The 12,485-nt window shown below is 38.5% G+C and overlaps 1 long non-coding RNA gene across 14 annotated transcripts in view; it reads right to left on the reverse strand.

Moving 5' to 3' along the window:
* The window catches only part of LOC137243816 (uncharacterized), a 119,365-nt gene that overhangs the window by 93,177 nt on the left and 13,703 nt on the right, over positions 1 to 12,485 (reverse strand). For all 14 annotated transcript variants that reach the window (XR_010950637.1, XR_010950639.1, XR_010950627.1 and 11 more), the window contains 2 exons: positions 11,093 to 12,421; positions 10,912 to 11,021 (listed from right to left, as the gene is read on the reverse strand). This is a non-coding gene — a long non-coding RNA (uncharacterized lncRNA). The remainder of the gene's footprint in view (positions 1 to 10,911; positions 11,022 to 11,092; positions 12,422 to 12,485) is intronic.

A 12,485-nucleotide genomic window follows, 5' to 3' on the forward strand; every position in this document is an offset into this window, starting at 1 on the left:
GTTTTTGTTATGACGACTCATCAAACGTATTATTGTAATAAATAATTTTTAACAATCAAATTGCTTGCAAATGATTTTTAATTTAATGGATTACATCAGGACAAGATGAACCGGTAAAACTTACACTATGCCTGTGAGATATGTAGATGTGTCGTCCAACCCCACGGAACTGGAGGCTGATCCATCGTCTGCTTACTCGGCAATGCTACTGCAGTTTCGAGCTATGTTTACAGGCACCACGCAGGTTGGCACGCTCGGATTTCTGGTCCACGACTGCGTCACCTTCGCTGCCTTCGACACTAAGATGCAGGGTTTATTTAAGTAGGCACTTTAGAGTTTAAGTAAGTTTTTGTTATGACGATTCATCAAACGTATTATTGTAATAAATAACTTTGAACAATCAAATGGCTTGCAAATGATTTTTAGTTAATGGCTTACATCAGGACCAGATGAATCGGTAAAACTTACACTATGCCTGTGAGATATGTAGACGTGTCGTCCAACCAAACGGAACTGGAGGCTGATCCATCGTCTGCTCCTCTGCAATGCTACTGCAATTTCGAGCTAGGTTTAGAGACACCGCGCAGGCTGGCACTCTCTAGTCCACAGAACTAACATACGCGATGGACCTGCAATAGTCCGCATAGCTAGAGGAAACCTGTTATGGGGCGGAACGCTACTAGAAGTGGCGGCGCCTATGCGACTCAGTGCATGGCGACCAGCGTTGATCCACATGTGGCTGCGACGGACTGCACTCTGTACCGCTTCATTCGAGGACTACGCGATATTACCTACAAGCGAACGTACATACGTACAGTCTTGCCAGAACACACTGAGATAACAGCGATGGCACTAGATGTCATTTCATGGTCCCCATATATTATATTTTTATTGTTGAACGTATATTACGAGTTCATCCTATCAATAATGCAATACAAGTTTGTGTGTCTTATTATGTGCTTATTTATTGTATATTTTAATATTACAAGTACAGGATGGAAATAACGATTTCCAATGAAGAGGACTGCAACAATGTTTAGAATACAAATAGAGAAGAAGCAAGAATAATTTGAGCAATAAATTTCACAGATACATATATGGCGTGGAAAACCAGCTAATCAACAACCAGCAAACAAAATTTTTAAGTTGTTTGAGTAATGTCAGGGGCCTTATTCTAAAACTCGAGTCATATGGAAATGCGATGCGATAGCTGTCAAATTAAATACATTTATTTTTTTTTTTTCAAATGCGAAATAAATTTTTTTCTTACTATGTTCCCATGAGTAGTTGGCAGCTGTGACGATCAACGGACAGTACTCCCACATAGTATCGTCCGTACCATCCAAATTTAAAGCCTGATGATTTTACACCTCCAAAAGTAGCCGCTGGTCAGGTACAATAAAAATCGTAAAGGAATAATTGGAAAGTTATCAAACCCCTCTATAACATTGGTACCGAGTACAGCGCGATAAGGCGGTGGTCACGATAGTCATGCCATCAGTGGTGTAACTACCACCAGTCTTACCGGTCTCAGAAACGGGGGCCTCGAGCACCATGGGGCTCCAAAAGTGGCAAGAGAAAACAAATTTTTTTCATCTTTATATCAGAAAAATGTTCAATATGAAAAAATAAAACTGTTGGTTTTTTTTTCGTTATAAATATTCGTTGCCAGCTTAATATTATATTTCTTTCGTGTTCTTTTTTTTTTCAAATTTTCGCGCTATTTCATATGAGCATGTTTCATTCTTGCCAATCTTTTTTTTTGCGTTTTTGCTCAAGCTCAGGAAGTTTGTGACACTGAATATCGAGTTGCATATATGTGACTTGGAATGAAAGAAGGAGGTTAGCAGTCGCCTGCTATAAGGACTATTTTGTTGGATCTTTTCTTCGATTCGATTCAGGCAGTAAGGTTGCCTGGTGCCTGCCGGACTGCCGGTGTGTATTATCGCTCGGTGAAACTAGAACGAATGAAATTTAATGATTGATGCTTAGAACCTGGAAAGATCAACGAAAAAAAACAGAAAAAGACTTTGAGTCATTACTAATACAGGATAAAGTCTTTTTTTGTTTTGTTTGTTTGTTTTCTTTTTTGTTGATCTTTCCAAATTTCAAGCATCAATCATAAAATTTGATTCGTTCTAGTTCCACTGAGCGATAATACACACCGGCAGTCCAGCGGGCTCCGGGCAAACTTACTACCTGAATCGAGTAATTATAATATAGCATAAATTAGTATAGAGTAGTATAAAGTAATATAGCATATATGTATATTTGCAATCAGACAGTTTGAAATATTGGAATAAAATATGCTTTGAAACGTAGATCTGATGATAAATTTTTCGTTACAGATAAAATCGTAAAACATGAGCTCCAACAAACGCCTTTATCTGAGTGGTGCTCATAAAAGAAAAATAAAACTGGAGACCAAAGCGGCTGGGAAAAATTTGAAACGAATAACCTCATTTTTTTCGCCGCAACATCAGGAAAAGAAACATCAAAAATCTGATGACGGCTGGGAGGGAAGTGATTTTCCTGTGATTTGCAGCAGAAAGCAACAGAAGCAGTTGTAATCGTTGCACCACCAAACACTGACCCTGACATTCTCATGAATACTTTGAATATGAATATTTTGAAGAGGAAAATATGGCACCTACTATGCTAAACACTACTTTGGAGCAGACCGATTTGCTAGAAAAGAAACATCCTACTGATAAAGGACATTAGAAAAGCGTTTTGACTGCAGAATTGAAAAGATTTATAATCTCACATGGACCATGCCAACGGAAAGGACCTTTCCCACAAAAAGAAGAAACAAGGATAATGCCATTTAACGTGATAACAGATACAAACGGTGCTGGAATAGTAATCAATCGTGTAACTAATATTTACGTTACTTATAACGCACCGTTTATCAGTAAAGCTAGCCGAAGTGTACATTGAACTCTGGCTGGTCATAAATAAGAATTAATTTTTAATAGTTCAAAAAAGGAAATAAATTTATATTATTATTATTTAGATATTAAATGTTTAAAGTTTATCTGCACAAAACATTTATATACACACTTTACAGATACGGATCTGTCCGCCTGCGATTTCAAATTAAGAAAACTCATTCAAAGACATACATACATATGTACATAGAAATATTTAAAACTACAAAGTTTTAATTGCGCTTTACTGTTTGCAATAGTAAATAAAATTTATTTCACGAAGTCACTCTTTTTAAAGTTTTCCTTCTTCTAAAAACGTGTTTATTTTAGTGAAAAGTGCTGCGATAAAAAATAGTATTTATTCGACCAATCTTTTTTTAAAGTTTTGGATCTCATAAGAATCAAATGTTTATAAATATTGAAAATATAGAAGTCATTGCAAGCGTGCACAAACAAATAGCTCTTTGTATTTTTTTATTCAAGAAATATTGGAAGTTAAATGAACCAAATGTCAGGAGAGATGGACGTCGCTGACCGCTACCATGACGCTCTCTCACGTTTCGATGATCAAAGAGTACTACCTTCCCAGAATAATAATAGGCAAAGGCAGCAGCAGCGAACGAATAATAATAGAAATAAAGATGTACCCGCCGCACCAGCACAAACACCTAAAGACGAGCTTTTATACTCGGGCTCTACATCGGTTATTGTACCAATACGTTTAACCTACAGTCATAATTTTGTGTTCTGGATACATAAATATAATTGAAGAGCTGTTGTTACGGTTGTTGTTGTTGTAGCGATTAGGTTACTCCCCGAAGGCTTTGGGGAGTGTTATCGATGTGATGTCCTTTGTCGGATACAGATCCGATACGCTCCGGTAACACAGCACCATTAAGGTGCTGGCCCGACCATCTCGGGAACGATTTATGTGGCCACATTGAACCTTCAGGCCATCCCTCCCTCCCCACCCCCAATTTCCATGAAGAGCTTGGGGTCGCCAGAGCCTCGTCTGTTAGTGAAACGGGATTCGCCGCTCGAAGGTGAGGTTGACAATTGGGTTGAAAAAGCTATATATTGCGTTACACAACCCCTTGCCCCCGTGCCCAGAATACGAGACTTTCAGCGAATTTTTAAAAAGAATTTTAAGCGAGAATATAAGCGGACATTTTTTTGAGACATAGAGTCGAACAGTATTCTGATAAAGTGAAGAACCGATAATTGTATATAATTATATTGGTGGTTTCACAGACTGTAAAAACAGCACGGGGCACCTTACCGAGTGATTTGGTCTCAGATACATCTGACCCACTCGATGCCAGTGTAACCCACATGGAGACACTGAAGACATCCGGACATGACACATCCTCAACATCTATTAGAGGCTGTGTCATAAATAAGAATCAATTTAATTAATTTTTAATAGTTCAAAAAAGGAAATAAATTTATATTATTATTATTTAGATATTAAATGTTTAAAGTTTATCTGCACAAAACATTTATATACACACTTTACAGATACGGATCTGTCCGCCTGCGATTTCAAATTAACGAAACTCATTCAAAGACATACATACATATGTACATAGAAATATTTAAAACTACAAATTTTTAATTGCGCTTTACTTTTTGCAATAGTAAATAAAATTTATTTCACGAAGTCACTCTTTTTAAAGTTTTCCTTCTTCTAAAAACGTGTTTATTTTAGTGAAAAGTGGTGTAATAAAAAATAGAATTTATTTACCAGGTCACTCTTTTTAAAGTTTTTGTGCTGCTACAAACGAGTTTCTTTTAGTGAAAAGTGTTGCGATAAAAAATAGTATTTATTCGACCAATCTTTGTTTAAAGTTTTGGATCTCATAAGAATCAAATGTTTATAAATATTGAAAATATAGAAGTCATTGCAAGCGTGCGCAAACAAATAGCTCTTTGTATTTTTTTATTCAAGAAATATTGGAAGTTAAATGAACCAAATGTCAGGAGAGATGGACGTCGCTGACCGCTACCATAACGCTCTCTCACGTTTCGATGATCAAAGAATACTACCTTCCCAGAATAATAATAGGCAAAGGCAGCAGCAGCGAACGAATAATAATAGAAATAAAGATGTACCCGCCGCACCAGCACAAACACCTAAAGACGAGCTTTTATACTCGGGCTCTATATCGGTTATTGTACCAATACGTTTAACCTACAGTCATAATTTTGAGTGTTCTGGATACATAAATATAATTGAAGAGCTGTTGTTACGGTTGTTGTTGTTGTAGCGATTAGGTTACTCCCCGAAGGCTTTGGGGAGTGTTATCGATGTGATGGTCCTTTGTCGGATACAGATCCGATACGCTCCGGTAACACAGCACCATTAAGGTGCTGGCCCGACCATCTCGGGAACGATTTATGTGGCCACATTGAACCTTCAGGCCATCCCTCCCTCCCCACCCCCAAGTTCCATGAAGAGCTTGGGGTCGCCAGAGCCTCGTCTGTTAGTGAAACGGGATTCGCCGCTCGAAGGTGAGGTTGAAAATTGGGTTGAAGAAGCTATATATTGCGCTACACAACCCCTTGGCCCCGTGACCAGAATACGAGACTTTCAGCGAATTTTTAAAAAGAATTTTAAGCGAGAATATAAGCGGACATTTTTTTGAGACATAGAGTCGAACAGTATTCTGATAAAGTGAAGAACCGATAATTGTATATAATTATATTGATGGTTTCACAGACTGTAAAAACAGCACGGGGCACCTTACCGAGTGATTTGGTCTCAGATACATCTGACCCCCTCGATGCCAGTGTAACCCACATGGAGACACTGAAGACATCCGGACATGGCACATCCTCAACATCTATTAGAGGAACACCAGCAACAACAAATATACCCGGATTTACAAACACCACCGCCGAAGCACAGCAGGAGGCAGATTCTGGTCCGGCACATATCCTACGTAATCGACCGATTTACGCGACACAGCAAACGGGCGGCACAATGGTTGGGCCTAACACAAATTCAGGCGAAGGTGGAGTTCATAGAGCTCCTGGAAATGAGCAGGGGGGTAACAGTGCAGCTGGAGGCTCATTAGACGCACAGGGAGGACCTGCTGCTGGCCCCTCAGGACAAGGTCCAAGCAATACACACACAGGCCCTTCTCCACCGACACCACCAGTATCAGGATCAGCAGCGGCGTCGGGAGGAGGCTCAGGCGGCGGCGGCCCTGCACAAGGATATCGGCGGCAATGCAGGCGACACCATCGGAGGTATTCTCTGTAATAGCTAAAATGTTCACGGATCCGATACCTCAGCCCACACCTTCGTCAGTGGACTTCATGCCAGCAGGAACCGAGGTGCTACGTAATAAGTTAGAAGAGGACTACACCAAATACAGTCCCGTCATGTGGGCAAACCCACTAATACCTTTTTCACTGTCAGTGGATACGTCTGAGGACAAGGCTGATTCAGTTCCAGCCATTAGCGTCGATGTAAACAACGGACGTCTAAACGTGGTGCCTAGACTGGAGTTGTCTGCCTTCGGACTACAGGTGAAAGCTATCGTCGATGCTGAAATATCACAGTCGGGAGCCATACGATCTTTGATGCCAGTGCCTGGTCTGAAGGACCAACGTTCAATCTCAACAATCATGCACGTCAGTGATATTGAGTCAAGTCCTACGCTGGACGAGGCGGCCATAACACGTTTGCTACTTCTGCAGGCGTCGACCATCGAGGCGCTCCAGCAGGTTTACGTTTCGACATGTGTTAATGAGTTCTCTACAAATACATATGTGAAGAGGACAGATTGTGAGCTAAAATGGACACCTCCCCTTGCAGCATCAAGCGGATTACAGATAGGGCAAGCTGCAGCAACGAGCAATCTGTACTATAGGACGATTGATGAGTATGCCTCTTTGGTGTCAGGCAATGCAGCTGAGGAACTGTACCTGTTGTTACGGTCTGCTGTTATGGTCTACGGTTACGGTCCACTTGGGAGCGTTTTCGTTGGAACGGTCTAGTGGCTGGGGATGGGACCTTAAAGTTGCGATAAAAAGTATCGTGACAAAAAAAAAAAAATCGGCGATCGCTAGTAAGAAAAAAAAACACGAGTTTCCGGGAAATCGAGGAAGAAAAAAGGTTTCTTTTTTGGCACGCTGACGAGAAGTTCTTTTTTTGGTCGTTTTGGTGCAGTTTTTCCCACAGCAATAGTTTGATTTTCGCACATTTCTTAAGGCTCTTTCGAAGTCTTGCAAATCATTGCGTTAAATAATAGCTGATAAATATGCTTTAAGCTCTCAACCAAAGCAGTCTAGAAAAGTGTTATCACAGTCATTGATATTTTACGATAACCCAAAGAGTTTTAATGCATTGAATGCAGTGGCTAAAGCTACTTCATCTGGGGTCTTATTCATGAATGCAGCTATCATTTCTACTACGGCAGTCTTACCATGTTGCGGTAACTTGGAAGCTCTTGTATTTGAATACATGAATGGCGAATCCGTTCCAACAAGCAGTCTATCAATAGGAAGTGTTCCATTTTCTAAAAGTTTGCGTACTCCACTATCTGATTTGTCCTGTTATGAAAGAGCCCGCAACTAAAATTACCAGCAAAAACCATAACAGCCGGCAACTAAAATTACCAGCTAAAACCATAATAACCGGCAATTAAAATTACTAGCAAAAACCATAATAGCCGGCAACTAAAATTACCAGCAAGAACCATAATAACCGGCATCAACACATAACCGGTAAGAACAACTACCATCAACCACATCATCAGGAGGTACACCAGCAGATGCCGCCGGACGGTCTTTTCCGGCTAAGTAGGTACCGGCCTACTGGGTGAGTCCGTTCTGGAATAACAACAACCACATTTTTTGTTGATGAACAAATTTTAATGTAACCAATTTTTATTATTGATTCCCACCGTACTTATACAGGCATATGTAGTCTCACAATTAAAACAACAACAACTCTATTTCCTTGTTGTTTTTCACCGTTTTCCTTTTCAGCTTTTTATTTTATTTTTCAGCAGTTTTTTTTTTTTTGATTTTTATTTCAGATTTAATTTTTAGACAGAGTAGATACCAAGTCTGCCGCAAACCTATTGGCCTGGACATTGAGCCCGTTAACAGCAGTGGGCTCGACAACGGCTTCTTTGGGCGCATTTCCCAGCGGTTGGGATTTCTCAAAGAAGTCAGGTTCAAAGACGCAGCAGTTTACATCACATGCGTCATTGCCGGCATCATATTGTGTGCGTATGCGTTACTACACTCGCACTGTCAACGCACACAGACAGCCAGAACAACCGGCGAACCAAGAGGGAGAACTAAGCATCGCGCCACTCCCACAAAGCCTGATGGACACGATGGGTGCGTCACAAATGATCGCATACCTCAGCAGGCAGCTGGTATATACACAACATCACGGTCTGTTGGCTCGTTCGAAATGGATAAGGATGAGAAGAGCGGCCAACCTATCGACTGTACTTACGCCAGAAGCTCTGATGCCCGTCCCCGACACACCACAACCTCAGGCACAAGAGGCGCAAAACACAGCAGCCACATCAACAGCATCCACGGTCTGCCCGTGGCATCCGGTTCGACCGGATGTCGTTTTAATTTGAATTTCAAGCGTTTTGAATGCGTTCTGCGCTTTTTTGTCAGTTTTTGACGGTTATTTTAAAGGCATGATAGGAACTTTTTTGTTATGGCGCAGGAACAGTAAGGTTGGCAAAGACCCCGCCCAGCCGACATGACTAGCCACAGAGCACCCCCAGATCATGCCGACTGCCTTCCTTACTGCTCCATCAAAGATGCGAATCCATAACACTGTAAAAAATCGCGTCACGTGTCTTTCTGCATGTTTCAACATGTTATGTTTGGCGTTTTACAGATAAGGATTGCCCAACACCAAAAATTTGATAATGGGGATAATTTATATACACACTTTACCAACACGGATCTGTCTTTTGGGCCAAATATTAAAATTCTAAAAATAACATTTATATTATGTAGATTTCTTGTGTACTAACACAACTCCAAGTGGAGATAAGGTTCGATTGAACCAGCCGGAAATAGCCGCCCGCAAGGCCCCATAGCGGATGATGCTGAAAAAGGAGCAGCTTATTGTGGGAGCTTCGGTTACATAGATGCTAGTACCACAATGTCTACGAGTGCTACGCATCACCCTTTATATCGCGTAAAGGATAGAACAAACCAACGCTGCAAATGATACGCGTAACTTTGCTGATTGGAACCCATTGCCAGTGGGTTGGTTGCCTGAACCGTGCTTAGTCACGAAGAATATCCTTGGTTACCATCGGCCACATCAGTTACATCCCGACGCTTTATCAACGTTACGTCGGTTAGAATTTATGGATGACAAACCAGGTGTACTTATGTTTGCAGCATATACAAAGCATTGAGCTAATACCAATGAATTTTACTGGCAAGGAATCAACTTCAATATTTGGATATCATAAGAACCAAATGTTTATAAATGCCATCGAAAGCTGTAATATTTTGACATGAACCAAATTTATGCGAGTTTCTGTTTCATTGCTAAATTTTTGTAATGGCACCACTATCGATATGGCAGCGCAATTTAAAAGAGTGACATGTCGGTAGAGGGCTGGCAATGCCGACATTTCCATTGGAATGTCACATAACGGGATTTTAAAAAATGGAATTCTAATTTAATATATATACGCGCTTAGAGCTGAAGACAAGCAAATTTGAAGAGTTGTTACAATAAATATAAGTGTCTATTTTCAATAAATTGTAGTGAGTTGTAAACTCAATAAAATCACATTTTCATATTGTTTTACTTGGACTTTTCATAAAATAGACGTGAATATTATTCTACACCGAAGGCAATAAGCAGCAGATCCAAATGGATAGAAGTAAGTTTTTTATATTTTATCTTAAATGCTTACATCAAATCAGTACTATATTTCACGTTTATTGGTTGATATAAAAACTAGCTTTCCTATGATGACGCGATCGCCTTGAAATGCATGGAAAGAAAAGTAAAAGCTTTTCGGATTCCTTCTTTTCTTCGCATAGCAGCTTTAATTTAGCAAGCAAATTTTTGAATGATTCGTTTTGATTTGTTGATTTTCCGACAGGGTAGATAATTGATTTATATTGAAACAAATTTTCGCCATCTTTTGTCAAATTTGGTTTGAGAATAAACCGGTTTCGCGGTTCCGAAATCATCAGCGTCATTTTTCGAAATGACGCAACGTCGAAACCGCTTTGTCCAAATTTGACAAGGGATGACGGAAAATCGTTCCTATATACATCAATTGGTTAAAAAAATGTATTAAATATGTATGTATTCCTAATATGCCATCAAATATACGTGTGTGAAATTTAAGATAAATAATATTGTAGAACTGCTCAATTACTTTACAACTAATTTGTATGCCACAAGAAAAAGTAGTTAATGTTGTCAAAAGAAACGAGTCTAGCATGACTACAAAAACTGCGTAGTGGGTCAATGAAACAAGTATCTTGCCTTAAATTAAATATTTTCATGACCATCGCTAAACAAGCTTTAAAGATTTCGATTTTATCTTAACTACTTTTTCGTGTGAATTTTGTACTACTTATTGAACTACTAATAATGTAGTATAACTTAATATATATGAATATATGTATGTACTTAAAAATCATGAAGGAAACTACATGTTAATCGTTGCAAATATTTTGGAAACAAATTTTTTATAGAATTTTAAATTTATGAAAAAAACCGTAAAAATATTTGTTGTAAATGTTTTTTTTTCTTGTGACCATATAAATTAAAATTTGTTGTAAATGTGTTTTTTTTTTTTTTTTTTTTTTGTCTTTTGACTGAATCTGAGTGAATTTTTTAGTCATTGATTCAATAGTATTGAACTAAAACGTACATTTTTAAAACAGTATTATACTGCATATTCCTGCAAATTACTCTAGACTCTACTCTAGACTCTACTCTAATGAATTAATTTACCTCGTGAATCTTGTTTTGAATGCATACCGATACCAGCAATTAGCACCGCTCTCATTGTGTTGTTGTCCACGATAATGTTGATTCGAATAAAATTTGTTTTATATTAGTTTCTAAAATTGGCAAAAGAAAATTTATATAGAGCTGTTGTTTCTATGCAAGTATGTTATGCCGATAAACTTACATTTTTTGTTTAAATAATGCTGCCAAAGTTATTCCGTTTGTTTTGTTAACTCTGCTTAGCATGACGAAATACCAAATCAGCAAACTAGGTGCCAATGCAATGTGTAAAAATAGTGATGATAGATCAGTAATGTTGGTATCTTTAAAGCAACCTTTTTTAACATAATTTTCGCAACATTATTCTGTATAATTACATTTTTATTTGAAATTAGCGATTAAGCTGACTTTGAAGATGAATTATAATGGCTAACATTGTTCATTTATTGCTTTTGAAATGTATTTCATATTTGCGCACTGCTACTACGGATAGGTATTGATTTATTATTGACGTTTTGGTTTTACAGTGTCGCTTTGCGTTGAACTATTTTGGCAGCGCCGTTGTGCTTAGTTACTTTTTATTATGCAGCTCAGTTTCGGCGGCACAAAATTTTGTTTGAACAATGACAGTAGACAAGTCGCATTGTTGTCAAGTTGTCAAAGAGTTCTATATTTCTGAAAATTTTTTTTTTGTTTACTTAGTTTGTTCTGGTAATTTTTTAGTTAATAATGAAAACATTTGTGACTTTCTTTTATCACTAGTTGTTTGCTGTTGTGGTGGGTTGGACTTAACTCGACTAAGTATCACTCTTTTTACTCGTGGTAGTACTCTTTCCTTTCTGATCTCTTTTTGTTGACATCAAATTTTATTTATATATTCGTTTTATACGAACTTCACTGATCATTTAAACACATACATATTCGCCTCCAATATTATTTCAGTCGAATCGTTTTGCTAACTCAACTCTTGTTAGTTTCTTTTCACGCTGTTTTGATCTAATACCGATTTAGCTGGCAATGCCATTATTTGTATCGAAAGTTGAAATTCGCGGTAGTCGAATAGCCAGAAAGAAACTTGATAGTAGCCGTTTCAGTTGCGGAATATTAGTGTTTCGAAAATATACTTTTAAGTCTGTAACCATACCATAACCATTGTTTATATATTTCCTCTCGTTACGTAAGGATATTGGAGTCGCCAGAACCTCGCTTGCTATATGTGTGTACATATTCGTTCTTTTTTATTTCGCCTCCTTCCGTAAGGAAATGGGAGTTGCCAGAGCCTCGCTTGCTACATATGTGTACATATACAATCATATTTTTAACAAGATTCCCCTCGCGTAGGTGAGGTTGACACTTGGATTGGATAGGCTATACGTTGCGCTTCACAACCCCTTGAATCTCAATTGAATATAGATCCTCAAGAATGGGTTTGTACGAGTTATTCATGCCGCTATGCGATGACTTCCAAAGTTGTAATAGAAGTTAGCATTTTGAAGTAAACTCCAGTAATATGCTGTTCCGAATCAAATCAAACGAAAAGGACATTAAAAACCTATATGGACTACTTATATGCATTA

Source organism: Eurosta solidaginis, chromosome 3 (genome assembly GCF_040869045.1).
Source record: "Eurosta solidaginis isolate ZX-2024a chromosome 3, ASM4086904v1, whole genome shotgun sequence".
In the NCBI taxonomy this organism is placed as follows: Eukaryota; Metazoa; Arthropoda; class Insecta; order Diptera; family Tephritidae; genus Eurosta; species Eurosta solidaginis.